We start from the raw sequence: 16286 nt of genomic DNA on the forward strand, positions 1-16286 counted from the left end.
TTTAGTCGTCATCGTCACGAATGTCACAAAAACACACACAGACTTATCAGCATTATTATTAAGGCGTCGCGACGTGTAAGCAGACTGTGTAACTACCCTGTAGGAAAAGTAGAACGATTCTAGTGTTCAGTAAAAACAGTTGTAAACTTTCGCTAGTGGAATTTATGTGGTTGGCAGCAGAGTACAGTTATTTTCAAGCTTCAAACATTTCATATTTTTTTAATTTGGAGGAAAGGCAATAAAATAGCTGAATTAAGGTTTAAAGGTGAGATAAGTACATAATGTGTAATTCTTCAATCGAAGTTGAAGTAAAGGTTGGAGAGCAACGAAAGCAGCACTGAACTCGCGAAATCAATTGGACCAAATATAACTAGTTATAAACCAGTTTTTTATAAACTAGTTTGTATATTATGAATAAATTGGAGCAAATGTAACTGGTTATAAACCAGTTTAATATGGACTACCCTGTGTCTTAATAACCTTCGAATGTATTGTTTAAAATGGAAACCAAAATTTATATTGCATATAAGTAAACTAGTTAGGAAACTGGTCGTAAAGTAGCCAAATGTGGTAAGTTGGAAATAATTGACTTTGATAAAGGTGCTGTTATAGCGGCATGAAATGTTAAACAAAATCAATTAGGTTTGAATTTAAACAAAAAAAATACAACAATCATTCAAATTCTAATTCAAAATGTTAAAATACAAAAATTATAATTTTTATAGTAGTAATTATAGTAATTAAATGCTATTTCCTGATTTTAACTTATTAGGAGTTTCATTTTAGTGATAATATTAAGAAAGAAGTGTTTAAGTGACTAGTCGCAAATGTACTAGTTAGTATTATTTCATGATTTAAGTGATAAAATTCAAATAAATAATTTATCAATGACTAGTGCTAAAGTAACTAGTTTCAAACTAGTCACCATAACTTTATGTAATACTCTTAAATTCAAGTTGAAATTCGAAAAATTGTATTTTTACGCACATGAGAAGTATTTAAGCGACTACTCTATAGTTACCAGATAGTAATATAACATGATTTTTGTATATTTTTATTCAACTAAGAGTTTAATTTAGTGATAAATTGATAAATATAAAATGATTATTTTTAAAAAGTGCATGCATACATATATGAAAGAAATGAACACGTGCGAGTTCTTAAGGTACTAGTTGGGGCCTAGTCGAAATAATTATCTTAAATATATTTAAATATTAAATTAATTCGAAATGTATTATGGTCATAAGAAGTATTTATATTATATGTATTATCTTCGAGACACTAATTATTTTAACTTATTTTAACAAATAAGATAAGGTCAAGTAAGTGACTAGTCCAAAAGTTACTACTTAGCAATATTAATTGATTTTTAGAGTTTTAATCAACTTAATTAATTTAAGTGATAAAATTCATAACAATTATTATTATTTTAAATAGAAAGAGGCTTTTCGTCTCTAGTCCTAATGTTACTAGTTCGAAACTAGTCACAACAATTGTCATCATTATACTCAAATACAAGTTTAAATTCGAAAAACTGTTTTTTTTTTAAACACATATGATGGTTTAAGCTACTAGTCCTAAAGTTACTAGTCAGGAATATTACATAATATTTTTATTTTATATATTTTCAACTAAGAGTTTAAATAAAGTGAAAAAATTCATAATAATAAAATTTAAAAATAAAAGCAGTGAGTGCGTGACGAGTTGTTAAGGTGCTCGTTGGGGCCTAGTTGAACTACTAATCTTCAGGGCCTTTAAATATAAGTTAAAATGTGAAATTTTTCGTGCACATAATTTCTTAAGCGACTAGGCCTAAATTATCTAAGTGGTAAGTAGGTACCAGAACTAGGTTCAATGCGCTTAAATACTTTTTTTTTTAATTGTTTTTGGAACACACAAGAATGTGGTTTAAACGACTAATCCTTAAGTTACAGTTAAGAATATGACATGATTTGAAATTTCTTTCAACTAAGAGTTTAATATATGTGATAAAGTTCGTAAGAAATAATTTTTAAGAATATAAGAAGTATTTACATGACTGGTCCTGAATTAACTAGTTGGAGACCACATATAAATAGAAATTTTGAAGAGATTTTTAATATTGGAAGATTTGCCTCGTCAAAGAAAAAAATACCTTTTAAAAATATATAAAGTGTTCACATGACTGCTCTTGAAATAACTAGTTGGGCACCCAGACCCAATACAAATTTTGAAGGGGAATTTAAAATTCTAAGCTTTGAATATAGTAATTTTTAAAAATATAAGTAGTGTTTATATGACTGGTCCGAAATTAACTAGTTGGGGACAAATCCCAATAAAATTTTTGAAGAGAAATGTATTATTCGAAGCTTTGACCCTGGCAAAGAATAATTAGCAGGGCAGGTGGATATTCTAGGGTTTGAATATTACAGCATAGTATATACATAGTACACACATTTCCTTCCACATCTATTTATATAGTTTTTTGAAGGCAATGCGATTAAAAAGTGGTTTCTCTTAGTACTTATGTATTGCTCCTCCATTTATTGGCAATATTTATCAAACAGGTTTATATGTAACAATTGGAAAGAAAATACTAGTGGTAACCAGTTAGTAACTAGTTGACGAAAATGTTATGGAACAAATGTGATGACTAAAATAAACTAATAAAAATATATTGTGTATTTTGAAAAGTAGGTAGAATCTCTTTATTATTATTTTTTAAGTAATATTTTCCTACATGCAACAATTTGCTTTTGTACGCACTAAGTAACATCCACAAGTATAACCTTATGCCAAGCACACACACTTACACGGAAAAGCTGCAAAAGAGCAACTACCATTCACGCTTCACTTAATTTAAAAGCGCGGAATTTTTTATTTTACCCAGAAAAGACACATACAAACATACAAGCACAAGAAGCAGTTACAAGTAGAAATGGAAGAATATAGTATAATTGTATACCATATATAGTATATACTTGGAGGAATAAAAGCAGAATTGCTCGCAGCCACAAAGGAAAGAAAAGAGCCTAACAAATGGCAATTGCGATTTCCTCCACGCCAATGAGGAATGACGGGGCGCACATATACACACATATACATAAATATATTTGCGTATATATGTATGCGTGTACATTCTTCCGACGCAGTAACGAGTATCGTGACTCTTGCGTTATTGCTACTTTCTTGTGTGCAATAAGAACTTATTTGTGCCTTGCTACCAAATGCCAATTCCAATTGAAATTATTTGCAGACAATTGCAAGCATATTTGACATATTCCCGTTGAACTTACTTGAGTGCATATGCATGTGTCTGTGCTTAACACACACACTTGTATATTTGAATAAATATAAACTGCGTCTTTGTGTTTTACTTCTTCAGCTGTATGCACGAGATGTGTGTGTGTTTGGTTGAGAATTGCAAAAATTTGCTAATTAAAATCCCGCCAGGCATCTGCGCGAGCCGAGCGCTCACAACTATCCAAAGGAGTAATGAAATATTTAAATTAATGTTCCACTAAATGAATGAAGTGAGACACAAAAAAGCAACATGGCGAAAAAATGGATTGCCATGGAAAAGAGCCGCTAATATGATGGCAGTTTTAATTAACTTTAGGTTGAGTGAAAATAGAAGCTTTCATGTGCTTTAAGTTTTTTTTTACTTGAAGTTTGTACTCGTTGATTTCAGTTATTTAGATGGTTGTTTATGCAAGGTGGGGGAAATTAAGAGTGAAATCTGATATAAATAATTATATGTAGTAAGATCGATAATATATATTACACATATGTATATCAGGATCGGGAATGTTCTCTCTGAGCCGTCGCTATCGTCTAGTTTCGTCTATCTTAAAACCAGTGTTAACACCAACAACAACTTGAATTTCGAAATCCAACGCAAAATAACTCTTGCTATCAAGTGCTACTTCGGACTGAGTAGGCAATTCAAAAGTAAAGCCTTCTCTTGACCAACAAAGGCCAAACTCTATAAGTCACTCATCATCCCCGTCTTGATATGTGGTACAGAGACATGGGCGAAGGCAACAAACGATGAGTCGCCGTTACGAGTTTTCGAGAGAAAGATTCTGCGAAAGGTGTATGGCGAATAGCGCAATCGATGGAACGACGAGCTGTATGAGATATACGACGACATTGACATAGTCCAGCGAATTAAAAGACAGCGGCTACGCTGGCTAGGTCGTGTTGTCCGAATGGGCGAAAACACTCCAGTTCTGAAAGTATTCGACGCAGTACTCGCCGGGGGAAGCAGAGGAAGAGGAAGACCTCCACTCCGTTGGAAGGACCAAGTGGAGAAGGACCTGCTTCACGTGGAATATCCAATTGGCGCCACGTAGCGAAAAGAAGAAACGACTGGCGTTGTTGTTAACTCGGCTATAATCGCGTAAGCGGTGTCTACGCTAGTAAAGAAGAAGAAGAAGAAGTAATGGCTGTTTTAAGAGAAGCAGAAGCAGCTGGGCTACACAAGGCTCTGCCCAGAGACAATACCGACACATTATTATATATTATTTGTCCCGCACTGGCGTACACCCCTGAAATATGGAGGACCGCGAAGGTGATCCTTATACACAAGGTAGGAAGGAAGGACTGTTCACTGGCAAAATTCTTCAGACCAATTAGTCTAACTTTCTTTTTTGCTAAAAAGTATGGAAAAGATCGTGGATTTTGAAATAAGGTCGGAGGCGCTGAAAATTGCACCTTTGCATGTGAACCATCTTGCTTGCAGAGCAGGCAGAGCAGGCAGATCAACCAATACTGCTCTGTACCAGTTAACTTCGGAGACAGAGAGTTCACTGGAAGGAGGGGAAGTGATGATACGAGCATTTCTAGATATCGAAGGTGCTTTTGACATCTTGTCTCATAAGAGCATAGCCAGGGAACTGCAGAAAAGGAATGTGGCAGCACCGGTGAGACCACAGTAGGAGAATAAAGATTTGTCTCGTTACTACATGAGGCTGCCCACAGGGTGAAGTGCCATTCTCCCTATTATGGTGCCTTGTCGTGGACGACATATTAGTTTTGTTAACTAATAATTGGATCCGCTGCTAAGGTTACGCAAATGTCATTGTTATTATAGTTCGAGGAAAATTCGAAGATACTCTCTGAGACTTAATACAAAGATGTTTAGCCTGGCTAAAGGTTGGTGCAGTGGGTTTGATTTGAACATCGAAACCTCTAAGACGACCATAGTACCGTTCACGAGATAAAGGTCTATGCTCGGCCCTAAGAACCTTGCCCTTGGGAGCATAGAGGTAGAGATGACCAACATAATCTGATATCTTGGCCTCACGCTAGATTCCACTCCGCGGTGGAAGCAGCATGTTGACCTGACATTGGTCAAGGCGACTAAAGTACTAATGCTGTTCAATCGACAAGCTAGGAAATTCTGTGGCTGCAAGCCAAGGATGGTTAGGTGATTGTACATCATGATCGTGCGCCCGATAATCACGTATGTGGTGGTGGCCTGGGCCCCAACAGCTTGACAGACTTCGATAAGGCTCCAACTATCGAAGCTGCAACGACTCGCATGCGTCTGTACATCGGGTGTAATGCGAATTTCTGCGACGGCAGCACTTGAAGTCATGCTTGAGCCCACACCACTTCATTTAGTGATAGTGTGGCAGAAATAAGGTAATATCGTACCAGCGGATGAAAGAGTTAAGTGGTAAAATGTCATTGGACCTTATCTAAAGGGAAAGCATTACCAAATGGGTTAACTTCACCAAGAAGTTCAAATTACCCTTGGCAGCAAGGCTGAGTGGAATGATTCCACTCTCGAGCCTTTGCTGAGGGATATTACAAACGAGTGGTACACTGACGGCTCGAAAACGTCGGAGAGAATCGGTCGCAGGAACACGCACTAAACTCTTCGGGAAGTTTTTCGAGCATTTTTCCGGAAGAAATCTTTTACATAAGTCGGTGCATAGAGACAAACCTCCAACAGACGTATAACCATAATTAGCGATAGTCAAACGGCACTTATAGCAACCTCCTCCTATGAAGTCAAATCGCAATCAACATTGGCCACCGCAAGCTGAAGAAGCACTTGCGCAACATTGGCGTAGCTTCTTGCGTAACTTGCCGGTTCTGCGACAGAGAGCCCGAAAACCCAGAACACATGCTAATTTACTGCATAGCAATATGCAGACGCAGGCTAAAGGCTCTTGGATCCATGTTTCCAAATAGGGATTACATCGCTTCGCTAGCACGCAACAGAATATTGGACGTTATCAATATGCTGGGGATAAGTGAGTCTTTGTAATTTAGGAGAGGGCATAATAGACCTAAGCTCTATTTAGAGCTATATTTCTCTGAATCTAAGATAATATATAGTTAATCCAAAGTCTACGTTTCTCCAAACAACCCGCTATAACTTTACGAATACACCTATTTACTAGTAAAGAGTTCTGCTAGAACTTCGAAAACACCAAAAAAATAATTAAATTTGATTCCAAAAATTCTTAGTGAAACAAATGCAAATCGGAAATCTCTGTTTTTGCTAAAAAACATAGAAACTCAATTTAAAAGCTACAACTCATTAAAATTCAAATACAACAACAGACAAAATCCGTGTAGAAGTTGAAGCAGCGAAAGACCCGCACCGCAAATGTGTTTGTTTGTGTAGGCGAGCAAGCAGAAAAAAGTGAAATTTGCACTCATTTGCATTAAGCGTGTAGGTTAAAGGTTATATGTGGAAGTGTGCAAAGAAAGGGAAAAGAGATTAAGTCAGGTGAAATCAGGCAAAACCTGATAATGCGCGACAGACAACTTAACCTAACTCAACTCCATACAATTCAGCGCAGCTGGTTGAGAGAGTCAGCGAAAGAAACGGCGTGGTTATGTGGAAAATATATGAGTGCGGTTGATATACTAGAAAAAAAGTGAGCGAATGTATGAGTGCCATAAATTGAAAAAGGGAAAAGTCGCTAAAGTCTCGTAAGCGCAGACGAAGGGTGCACACTGCAGAGACTCCCCTGGGTGCGAGTACTAGATTATGCTTATATTTAGAGGGAGTGTGCGAGCTTAGCATATGAAATTCCATATGGTAAGTTAGCCGTTGTAATAGTATGCGTGTGAGGTCTTCGCGCTTCTATGATCCCAGCGCTAAGTGTGTGAACACGTGGATGAATTCAATTTCAAATTTGATTTTGTGTTTAAATTTAATTTTTTACAACAAAAGTATGAAATTTTATTGAGTTAGAGGAGGTGGCAACTTCGTTGTTGTGCGTGTATGTGTGCGTTTAACACGAGTTTATTAACCTTTGCTGCGCGGGTAGCGAAGGCACTTGAAAAGTTAGCAATAACACGTGGATAAAATATTCCTTCTTCGCATTATTTATTATTTTTATGCTTTTTTTGTTAGTCATACCGACATAATTTAAAGCAACCAATACTAGCGTAACTCATAATCATTGAGTATATAATACTAGAGGGCTCTTTCATAAGCTGCAGTGTATTCTTTGGAGGGCGAATGCCATATAAGAGCTACTTTCGCCAGTTACGGGGTACTCGACTCTGGCTCAAGTGTTTTTTATATGCGTGAGTGATGTAGAATATTAGCAACATAATAAATAATAAATTCTAGGCTTATGCACGTATCTAATATTACACATATTTTTATACCCTGAACAAAGTATTCAGCTTGCCACAGAGTTTGCATTAACCAAAAGGAAATATTGTACACCCAATACCGTAACACCACAGTTTACAGGCAAAGGAAAAACGATATAACAGAAACCGCTCATTATGGAAATAATAGGTTTTGATTATAAAGTGGTTATAAATTGGTTATAAATTGGGCATATCTCGCAGGGGAAGCTGACAATTTTATGCTTCAGATATGATGTAGTGAATTGTAAGCAATAAACAAGTTAATTTCGATTTTTTTTGATGATTTTGAATTTAAGGTAAAGATATATAAATGATCAACGTGCCGAATTGCGTCGATTTAACATGTCCCTCTGTCTGGATATACAAGAACTAATGCTTCGGTTTTTGAGATATCAATCTGAAACTTTGCACACATCCTTTTCTCTTTAAAAAGGTGCTCATTTAGCGAAACTGGCGATAACGGACCACTATAGCATATAGCTGTCATATACGATAAAATGATCGATTAATATCAAGTCCTGGTACGGAAAGCTATTTTATTCGACGAGATATCTTCCCGAAATTTTGCATAAATTATTGCCTAAAATAATGGTAAAATATCCGAAGAAATTGTTCTGATCGGACCCCTACAGCATATAGCTGCCATACAAACTGAACGACCAAATTCAAGGCCTTGAAGGGAAACCAATTTTATTTAACGAGATATCTTCACGAAATTTTGTACGGAATGTTGTTTGAGAGAACAATGCAATCTCCAAATATATTTTTTTGGATCGGTTGACTATAACATATAGCTACGGTACAAACTGACCGTTCAAAATCAGGTCTTTCTATGAAAAACATTTTTATTTGACAAGATATCATCATAAAATTTAGCATAATTTGTTAACTAAGGAATGGCAATCATATTCGAAGAAATTGTTCAGATCGGACAACTATAGCATATAGCTGCCATACAAACTGACTTACCGAAAACAGGACAAATACTTTTTATGTGCTTTTATGCTATATAAAAATACAACTGTGAAGGGTATTAGAACTCGGTGCAGCTGAAGTAAAGGTCTCTTCTGGTTTGTTTCTTAAATAATAGACGGTACATGCAGGGAATATTTTCTAGGAATTTCTTCAAAGCAACACACTTACGAGTGCGTATTAGCTGAATAAGCACTATCTGAAAATAACAATTTTGTCTGAGTGCACTTGCAAGTGCTTTAGATGCGGAGACATAACTCTATTTAAATGCATGTGTACTATTTACTCTGAAGAGCACCGTCCTTATTTTCTATTTATTGAATAATTTGCTTATGTTGTGAGAAGCAACTACTATGCGAGTATTGAATATACATTCAGTTTAAGTAAATAAGAAGACAAAAAAACCATCTTCTCCCACATATTTCGATTGCATTATTTTTATGCGGCTGCAATTCGCCCGTAGTTCAGTTGAAATTCTGTCTTGAATATGCTTATTCAAATGTACGCCTAAAGGCATGCTACTTTTCTCAGATACACAATTTATTATTTGAAAGTGGTATAAACAAAAACTCTTCAATATATTTTGTAAAAAAAATCATTGATATATTTCAGATTTCAAAGATTAAAAAAAATTTCTCAAGTCGGATTTGTTTTTCGATAAATTTGTTCTTAAAAAATATTCTCATTAGAGAAATTATCGCTGATAGTATCTCATATTTAGTTCATCACAGTGAAAGTGAAATACAAAATTGTTGTCTATACTAGAATGATAGGGATCCATGTCGTGAGTACATGTATCAATGCCTATATGGATCATCTAAATATTAAATAGTTCCAGGAGTACGGTACAATAAGACGTGTTGTGCAGGAAAATATCATTTTATTCGTGACTGAATCAAATCACATAGCAGGTTTATGTGAATTAACTCCCTTAGGCCACTTTCGAGGTGCATATCAAGAACCATAATGTATTTGAAATGAAGTCAGAGTAAAGGCAACGGTGTTGGTCAAATATTTTTATCGCATTAAGTTGAATGATTGCCTGCCAGATCTCATTGGAAGATTTTACTCTCCATAAGTAAAGCGGAAAAATTTGGCTTCAAAGAGAGTGCAGAGAGGAGTAAAAAAGAGATTTTGACAGATCAAAGGAGAAATACATTTGAAAATAATGAAATGTTTTTAAATTGGGAATATTTATGACTTTAAGTACCGTAGTTATTCAAGCGATAATAACTGCATTTTCAAGAAATAAAAATTTCAAGCAAATTTCTTGGAAAAAACATCAAAAAAAAATATTACAAAAAAAATGTCTTTAAGAGTTATAATTTCCAAAAAAAAAATATCAAGAAAAAAATAATAAGAAAATAATTTATAGTAAAATATTTCAAGAAACATAATTGAATGAAAAAAATGTCAAGAAAAGTGATTTTAAGAAAAAAATTTCAAAAAAAAACTTCAAAAGTTATAATTTCGAGGAAAAATAATTAGGAAAAACAATTTCAAGAAAAATAATTTCAAGAAAAAAAAATTAATTATAAAAAAATGTCAAGAAAAAATATCGCAGAAAAACGTTACTAGTAAAATTAATGTAAGAAAAGAATATCAATAAACAAATTACAACAAAAAAATTCAAGAAAAAGTCAAAGCAAAATTTCAAGAAATTAATGAAAAAATAATAATTTCGAAAAAAATAGTTTCGATGAAAAATATCAAAAAAAATGCAACATAAAATTTAATGAAAAAAATCAAAGCTTCAAGAAAAAAATTGCAATAGAAGAAATTTCAAGAAAATTTTAAAGGTAGGTAGGTAATTTTGAAGGAAAAATATTACAAGAAAAATATCCTCAAGAGTGTAATTTCAAAAACATTTTCTTTAAGGAAAAAAGTTTCAAGAAAAATAAAAAAAAAAATAATTTAAAGAAAAAATGTTTCCAAAAAAATGTCTTCATGAGTTAAAATTTCAAAAAAAAAGTTCAAGAAAGATAATGTAAAGAAAACAATTTCAAGAAAAAATATTACAAGTATCATGAATGTCCAAATTGTTTATTTTCAGATTATTATTTAACAAATACAAATTTATTTAGAATTTATTATTGAACGAATCCTAAAATATTCAAAAGACAATTAATTTATTTCCCAGCGCCTGCTAGCACTACTCCATTTGCTTGCTTGTTAACGAATGCCTTTCACTTATTAAAACTGTTTGTGACATAAGAAAAATTTACTCATGAGTTATAATTTCAAAAAAAATATAATTAAAGAAAAAAAGTTTCAAGAAAAATAATTTCATCAAAAACAGTTTTGGAAAAAATAATTTCATATAAACTATTTTTTATTAAGAAGAAATATCGCAAAAAAAAGTTACAAGGAAAGAAAGAAAAAAATATCAATAAACAAATTGCAATAAAAAAATCAAAACAAAATTTCAAGATATGAATAAAAATTATAATTTCGAAAAAAATTATTTCAAGGAAAAAATTGCAAAAAAAAAATTTCATAAAAAAAATTCATGAGAAAAAAATCAAAAAAATCAAGAAAAAATTGTATAAAAGAAATCTTAAGAAAAACTTGTCAGGGTAGGTATGTGAAAAAGAAGTTTCAAGAAAAATAGTTTCAATAATACAAAATTGCAAGAAAAAAATTTTAAATGAAATAATTTCCAGAAAAAAGAGTTCAGGATAAATAATTAAAAAAAAAAGACAATACATAAAATTTCAAGAAACAAAAGTAGCAAGAATAAAATTTTCAAGAAAAAAATTAAAAAATGCATGCTGTTCTTTTGCTACTAACCCCTGGCTCTCTACTTTCACACTTTCCCTTTCAGCTTCTGCGCAGCGAAATGTTATTATTAAAGAGCTTTTTAAATAATTCTTCTTTACAACATTCTCTTTACACTCTTCAATAAAAACTACTTTCTTTGGAATTATAGAAATTTTTCTACTCTGCTTTCGCATCCCGCCTCGCGTGTCCGTCGCAGCCTTTGAACTTTAGCGCTGCTGCGACAATTACACGTAACTGCGGGCCAGTGATAAGCGCCGGGCACAACAAAATACAAATTGCAAGTGACTGCTGCAACAAATTAAAACCACAAAACAAAAAAATTAAAAAAAAAAAAATAAATTGAAAAAGAAATTATGTGCAAATAAACACAAATAAGGGCGCGGTGTGTGACTGTGGCGCTTTACTACGGTTTAAGTAAGCGTGTGTTACATAATTATGCAGTAAAAGTAATTAAAAGCAGGGAGCGACAAAGCGGCGACACAAAAAGCATGAAACTGCATAAACATAAACGCTGGCGAAAATTAAAAGGACAAACAGATAGAAAGCAAGAAAAAGAAAAAGAGTGTGAGCGGAGAAAATACTAAAAATAGAATTTATTTGAAAGCGGGAGCACAAGAGGCAAACGCGAAGGAGACAAAAATTAAATGGAAATGAAAGCGCGCAAGAGAAACGTGTTTAAAGTGGCGAGTGGAAAAAATTGTAAAAAGTCACGTGTGAGAAAACGAGCAAACTGACGAATAATTGCAGGCGTACCTTCCACCATACTCACAAACGCGCGCGCACGCATAGACACGCACACAAGCAAAGCGACGTAAAAGTAAGCGAAATTGTTTAGACAGCGCGAGCAGACGCGCGTATTAAAGCACACGTGTAATTTTAACCGCATTTGTTTGGTTATTGTGTGCGTGTGTGTGTGTATGTTTGTGCGTGTGGCCTGTGCTTGCACACATGTTGGCCCTTAAAAGCGCTCGCGGTGATAGCAGTCTTCTTTTTTGCCTTTGTTTTTGTTATGTGCGCGTCTGCTGTGCCTGAGCGTGACATTAAATTGACGACAATTTAACGCAGTACGCAATTTCGCACGGACACTTGAAAATTGTGCGCCCATGCGTGTGAAAATAAAGGCACACACACACACTGGCACGCGGGTACGCGGTGGCATAATTTTCATATACCCTGAAGGATATGCGAAATGCGCAGAAGAAGAGCATATAAATATTTTCGGAAAATTTTCTGAGAAAATGAAACTTTTTTTTATAAAAAAATTATATAATATAAAAATATTTAGAGTTGACTGGAAGTGGTAAAAAATGAAATATCATAAGTGCAATGAACTGGAAAATCACGGGACTGATTATGCATATTAACTTGGACAACATTTGTAGGAAGGATGGTTAATACTTAATTAATAGAAAAACTATTAGTTAAAAATTAATCATTTATAAAAGAGACCAAAATTAAATTATGTTAAAATCAAATTAATTATAATTAAAAAATGTAATTAAAACTAATTTTTAAATAAAATCAAAATTGCAATTAAATTAAAATAAAATGTAATAAAGGAAATGGAAGTAAATAAAAAAATTATGTAATATAAAAAAAATTAAATTTAAACTTAACAAATTAAAAATAAAATAAAAGAAAAAATAAAATTAAAATTAAAAATGAATTTATTTAAAATTAAATTTAAATTAATATTGAAATTACAATTAGAACTAAAATGAATTAATAATATAATAAAACTAAGTAAAATAAAATCAAAACTATAATTAAATTTGAATATAAAATTAAGATTAAAATTAAAGCTAAAATTAATAAACGATCAATAATTAAAAAAAGTTTGAATTAAAACTAATACAAATTAGTGAAAGTAAAACTGAAATTAAAATTAAGATTTAAATTGAAATTACAATTAAACTAAAGTTAAAGTGAAAACTATAATCAAAATTAAAACTATAATAAAATTAAAATCAAAAAATAAAAAAAAATAAAACTAAATTTAAAAAAATTTTGAATGAAACTTGAAATTAAAGCTTAAATTAAAATAAGAACTAAAATTAGTATTACAAACACAATAAAATAAATTAAAATTGAAATTAAAACTTAGACAAAACTTAATATATGAATTATAATTAAAAAAATTGAAATGCAAATAAAATTTTGAATGAATGCTAAATTAAAACCAAAGTTAAAGTTAAAATTAATACTAATTAATATTTCTGTTACAATTAAAAGTGAAAGTAAAATAAAATTAAAATAAAATTTAAAACTACAATTAAAATTAAAAATAAATTGAAAATTAAAATAAGAATTAAAATTAAGATTGAATTTAAAACTAAAATAACAATTAAAATAAAAATAAAATTTAAATCAAAACTAAAAATGAAAAACTTAATTCAAAATTAAATTAAATAATATTCGAATTAAAGCTTAAATTACAATTACAACCAAAATTAACATTAAAAATACAATGAAAAGTAAGTCTTAATTAAAATGAAATTTTATAAAATTATAATTATATATAATTGAATAAAACTATTTATAATTAGTTGAAATTAAAAATTATATATGAAATCGAAATTAAGGTTAAAATTAAAATAAAAACAAAAAAAATAAAATTAATGAAACTGAAAAAAAAATTACATTGAAGTGAAAACTAAAAAAAAATAAATTAAACTTAAAATTTTAATTGAAGTTGAAAATAAAACTAAACTAAAAAAAAATTAAAACTAAAACTAAAAACAAATTAAATAAAATAAAGTTAAATAAATTTAAATTAAAAGATATTAAAATTAAAATCAAAATTGAAGGTAGAATAAAAATTAATTTAAACTTAGTAAATAAAATCATTCAAAAATAAATATATTAAATTAAAAACGAAAAAATATCATATACCTATACATAAATAAAAAAAATAAAATAAATAATTTCAATTGAGTGGAAAAAATTAAATACAGCGAGTTATATATTTTTGGAGAAATGGGCGATTTTAAATTAAATAATAAATTCTTGATAAACAAGAAATATTTAATGAAAATTTTTCTCAAAACTAAAAACAAAGCTTGTTAACCGTATTTGGACCAAACTGGACTGGACCAAATATAAATAATAAAAATATATGCATTAATAAAAGTATCAATACACTTTATCAAACAAAATTAATTAGAATCATTTGTGATTTAATGAGAGTAATTATACCAATTAAATTAGTTTTAAATTAAAATCGCTAGGTTAAATTAAAAAAATTAAAAAAAAAAATAATAAATTAATTTAATCAAGTTTTATGTAAATTTATTTTCAATTTATTTAATTTCTTTTAGTTTGCCACACTCTTAAACTTTTCCTCGTTTATAAACTGAAAATGAAAAGTATCGTAAAGGGTATAAGTATATATTTTGAATAGAGCCACGCAATATTGTATTTTTTACAACTTGCATTTTTGTTTTTTTTATGCTATTTTCGTCATGGGCTTGGCTTCTGCGTGAATGCCATGTGACAGCCGCAAAATGTTTGTGGAGAAAAATTGTACAAAAACCGCAATCTAACGAAAACAGTATTAAATGAAATTGGTGTATGAGTTTTCTGGGATAAGGTTGCTTTTTGCAAATTGTTATACAAGCAGATAAAATTTGAGTGAAATTCGTTGCGTGTGTAGTCTTAGACTTTTCATTAAAATAATGGCTATTTTCATTAAAGTAAAAGAGCGGAAATATGAGAGAAGGGTTCGCTAATATATAAGAGTGTGACAAAAAGTTCAAGGAAAGGCTGTTCACTTAAAGCAAAGAGTGATAAAACTCTTTATGCCTCTTGATGAAACTTTTTGTCTTATTATGCAGACAGACATGACAAAATCGACTACTCTTGGCAAGGTGATCATATATTTGTACTCTTTAGGATATCCGACGTTTCTGGGTATTACAAATTTCGTGGAGAACCAAATATAGCTTGTTCAGGCTATTATAAAATAGAAGAACTCTAAGAACCTCATATCATTCATTAGGCAGCATTTCTTACATTTTTTTGGAACCACATCTACCCGTTTTAGTTTCATGGAAAAAGTGCCTCAGTCTGGTGCATAATATGCTTTTACTTAAAAGGAAAATTTTAATTAAATTGTTAGAAGTGTTTAATAATATCTGCAAATACAAAATACTGCAAATAAAAGAGCCTGCAATAGTAATTGCATATATCTGTATGTGTGTATTAGCAGCATTTTGGTTCCGCCTTATCTTCACTTCGCTTTCAATCAGGCTTTCAAATGACATATTTGCGGCGAATTGATTTAATTTGCATGCAAATTCCAATTATACTGAAATAGTAATAGATGTGATACCGAAAAGTGCGTCATGGCGTGTACGTAACCTCACCGTTGGAGAGAGGGACAAAAAGTATGGCATGGCGTGTACGTAAACATACTGCTGGAGTGGGTATCGAAAAGCATGGCATGGCGTATACGTAACCACAATGCTAGAGTGGGTGTCGAAAAGTATGCCAAGGCGTATACGCAACCTATACGAAACGTCGTTGCTGGAGTGAACGTTGAAAGTGTGGTATGGCGTATACGCAACCTCCCTCCTAGAATGGGTGCTTGTATGCAAATAGTATGTGATAAGCATATATTTAAGTATTTTCATGAAAATGTTACAAATTCAGCAAATATTTAAACAAATTTGCATTGGCAGCTGGGCAAATAAAAGCATATTCATGTATATATGTATGTACTATGTAAGTGCTACGGTAATAAATTTACATATGTAAGCATAAGTATCCCTGTTTGCTATGCTCAATATGTGCTACTCAAATATTATACCAATTTTTTTTATAAAAAATATAGTTTTTCTAATTTTATAAAATTTTTTTGTTTTTATAAAAGATATATTTTTTTGTAATCATGTTACAAATTATTTGCATTTCCCTGAATTTCATAA

At 31.4% G+C, this 16286-nt stretch overlaps 1 protein-coding gene across 1 annotated transcript in view; it reads right to left on the minus strand.

Moving 5' to 3' along the window:
• LOC120768553 overlaps positions 1 to 16286 on the minus strand; it is a 352878-nt gene that overhangs the window by 17459 nt on the left and 319133 nt on the right. The window lies entirely within an intron of this gene.

Source organism: Bactrocera tryoni, chromosome 2, assembly GCF_016617805.1.
Source record: "Bactrocera tryoni isolate S06 chromosome 2, CSIRO_BtryS06_freeze2, whole genome shotgun sequence".
Lineage (NCBI taxonomy): Eukaryota > Metazoa > Arthropoda > Insecta > Diptera > Tephritidae > Bactrocera > Bactrocera tryoni.